Source organism: Medicago sativa, chromosome 2 (assembly GCF_051527215.1).
Source record: "Medicago sativa cultivar Bolivia chromosome 2, Bolivia_mono, whole genome shotgun sequence".
Lineage (NCBI taxonomy): Eukaryota > Viridiplantae > Streptophyta > Magnoliopsida > Fabales > Fabaceae > Medicago > Medicago sativa.
The window spans coordinates 69,308,338-69,311,976 of NC_140750.1; the positions used below are offsets into that span (position 1 = coordinate 69,308,338).

Genomic DNA, 3,639 nt, shown 5'->3' on the forward strand with positions numbered 1-3,639 from the left:
TGAATATAATATTAATGATGATATGTGAAGTTGTTATAAGATGATTTAATGTTGTTACTGATGATATATATAATCGTATATGCATTATGTGTTATTATGATGCTTATGTTGATGTGATGTGTAACGCCCCATTTTTATTCTAATATTTTAGTAGATGTGTGAGTATTTTTATATGATTTTATTTGTTAAATAGATGATTTTATGTGAAATATGTGTTTTGGGTGATTTTATGTGATATATGGTGTGATGCTATTTTATTATATGATTTAGGGAGTTGTATATTATTTAAATGAATATGGCTTTATTATTTGTGGAAACATTAGGAGAAATAAAAATAGGAGTAAAATATTAATATTTTGGTTAATGGGAGTTAATTAGTAATTATGTGAGTTTAAGGGAGTTAAGAAAAATAAAGGAGAGGTTATGTTTACTGGGAAATAGAATAGAGAGGAGTCAGAAACATTTTTCACGTACAAAAGAAAAACATAAGTTTTGGGAGAAGAAGAGAAAACCTAGAAGAGGCAAAGAGAAGAGGAGGAACAATTCTGTAAGCTTTTGATTCATCTAAACTAAGGTAAGGGTGGGATTCCTTTCAATAATCATGGTATATAATTTGAAAATTGATGAATTTGTTGTTCTTGGTTTTTAGGGTTTGAGAAGTTATGTTAGATGTTGAATTATGATGAAACTTGTTGTTGAATTGCATGTTTCTATGTTGTTTTGGTTGCTAGGTTGTATATGGAACCTATAAACATTGTTCTAATTCATTTTGGGTGATTAGGGGATCAAAAATTGGGTTTTGGAGTGAAAACTGGTCTGTTCTCGTAAATCTGTTCATGTCCCATCGTAGTACGATGCTGGGAAATCGTACTACGATTTTTCCAGCAGCAAACAAGACTTTTTCAGTGTATCCCATCGTAGTACGATGCATTCCATCGTAGTACGATGTAACAGTGACAGCATTCCCCTGTTTCGTGTTCTTGCGTCTTTTTCACCCGCTTTTGTTTTGAATTAGCTTTCGGTGTAAACATGAAAGTTGTAGATAATTAAGTTAGCTTTAAAATGGCCTTGGTTTGGAGTGGAAAAGATTTGTAGATTTTGAGTTATGATAAAAATAGTCCAAGTGGGTCTTTAGCAAAATTTAAGAAAACTTAGCATAACTAATCCCAAGTTAGTCCAAAAACTTATGGTTGGTTTCCCAACTTCAAACTTAAAGTGTTAGGGATTTAGTTGAGGTGTTTTATGGATATTTGACTTATGTTCTATTGATCAAAACTTAATTGCTTTTGGGGGATGTTTTAGATTTTGAGATGAATGTAATTGATTTATATATATATGCTATGTTGTTGATTTCCGTTGTTGATGTCGTTGTATCATCTGATGTCGAAGTTGGGGAGTGTGTCATAATTGTTTTAGGCACATATGTTGTTGTTGTAGTCGCTGTTGAAGTTGTATGTTGATATACACAAGTTGAGTCCATTTGCATACTCACATCTGTTGGGGGCTTAAGCCCTGGAATGTTCATCATTCAACCCGTTGGGGGCTTATGCCCTGGAATGTTTATCATTCACCTGTTGGGGGCTTATGCCCTGGGATGCTTTAACCATCCAATTTGTTGAGGGCTTATGCCCTGGAATGTTTAGCATTCAACGCGCGTAGATTGGTACCACCTGCATGATGCATTAGTTGTTGTTGTCGTAGCATTGTTGGGTTGTTGTTGTCATTGTAGCATTGTCGAGTTGTTGTCGTTGTCGCATTGTCGAGTTGTCGGTGTCGTTGTGGATAACGTTGTTGTAGTTGTTGTTGCTGTACCTTGTTGCTTTCAATAATTATGTCGTTGCTTATGTGTTTATTTAAATACATTATTAATGATGCCTGTTGTGATATGCTTTGTTGTTTTCATTAATTTGATGAATTATATATTATTATTATTGGATAAGTTTCTCACCCCTTCTGCGTATATGTTGCCTCGACCGTGGGTAATGTGCAGGTACTGATGACTTGTAGGTTTGGTCGGCTCAAGTGTCTAGGGCTCTGATACATACTAGGATGGGGAAATCGTTGCGAATGTCTTCTCATTTCTTTTATGTATCACATATTTTGGAAAAGACTTGCTATTAGAGTTTATCGTTGTTGAAAATAAAGTTGAATTATGTTGGGGCCTTTGTGCCAAGATTTTCATTGATGTTGAATTTTGGTTGAAATTATATTTTTAAAGAATTATTCCGCTGCAGTTTATTAAGATTCTTTATGTTGGCCAATAAATAAATAGATATTTTCTATTTATGAATTTTTGAAAAGTAGTGTGACACTCCGTTGTGTGATTACTCTGATTATAATAATTAATATTACGCTGTTGGGAGAACAGGGTGTTACAATTGGTATCAGAGCAGGTCGGTCCGTCCGGCCAATTAGTAGAGTCGTGTCGAGCCATGTAGAGTTGTTTGACAATTTATATTGTCTTAGTTGTGCTGATTTTTGTTGTTCTGTAGAGTAGAGACCTGGAGGCTGCGAATATTATCTGTTACAAGAGAAATAGAATGGCTGGAAGAAACGATGCTGCGGTGGCTGCTGCGTTGGAAGCCGTAGCCCAAGCTATAGGACAACAACAAAATGTTGGTGCTGGTGTTAATGCTGACGTAAGAATGTTGGAGGCCTTTCTGAGGAATCATCCTCCTACTTTCAAATGAAGGTATGACCCTGATGGAGCACAGACATGGCTCAAGGAAGTTGAAAGAGTTTTCAGGGTTATGCAATGTACTGATGACTGGTGGGTGAGTCTCTTACCTGAATTAGAGCAAGGTGATGCAGTTGTGACTTGGGCTGTGTTTAGGAGGGAGTTCCTAAACAGATATTTCCCTGAGGATGTTCGCGGAAGGAAAGAGATTGAGTTCCTTGAGCTGAAGCAAGGAAACATGTCGGTGACAGAGTATGCAACCAAGTTTGTGGAGCTGGCTCAGTTCTATCCACACTATACTGGAGATAATGCTGAGTTTTCCAAGTGTATCAAGTTTGAGAATGGTTTGCGTGCTGATATTAAGCGAGCCATTGGTTACCAGCAGATCCGTGACTTTTCTGCTTTGGTGAGCAGATGCAGAATCTATGAAGATGATACCAAAGCTCACTATAAGGTGATGAGCGACCGTAGGGGTAAGGGACAGCAGAGTCGTCCGAAACCTTACAGTGCCCCTGCTGACAAGGGCAAACAGAGGATGTCTGAGGAAAGGAGACCCAAAGGAAGAAATGTTCAGGCTGAGATAGTTTGTTACAAGTGTGGTGAGAAAGGCCACAAGAGTAATGCATGTACTCAACAGGATGAGAAGAAGTGTTACCGTTGTGGCAAGAAAGGGCATACGATGGCTGAGTGCAAGCGTGGTGACATGGTTTGCTGCAATTGTGATGAAGAGGGTCATCTTAGTTCTCAGTGTAAGAATCCTAAGAAGACTCAGACTAGTGGGAAGGTGTTTGCATTGGCCGGTACACAAACGGCTAATGAAGATCGACTTATCAGAGGTACTTGTTTCTTTAATGGTACTCCTTTAATTGCTATTATTGATACTGGTGCTACACATTGTTTCATTGCTGTTGATTGTGCAAATAAGTTGGGTTTAGTTATGTCAAGTATGCCTGTGGAAATGG

The 3,639-nt window shown here is 37.6% G+C and overlaps 1 long non-coding RNA gene across 1 annotated transcript; it reads left to right on the plus strand.

The window, feature by feature from the left end:
- Positions 1-478: 478 nt before the first annotated feature.
- On the plus strand, positions 479-2,217 carry LOC146950136 (uncharacterized). Its single transcript, XR_015027439.1, has 2 exons — positions 479-574; positions 1,991-2,217. It is a non-coding gene; the product is annotated as an uncharacterized LOC146950136 (long non-coding RNA).
- The last annotated feature ends 1,422 nt before the right edge of the window (positions 2,218-3,639 follow it).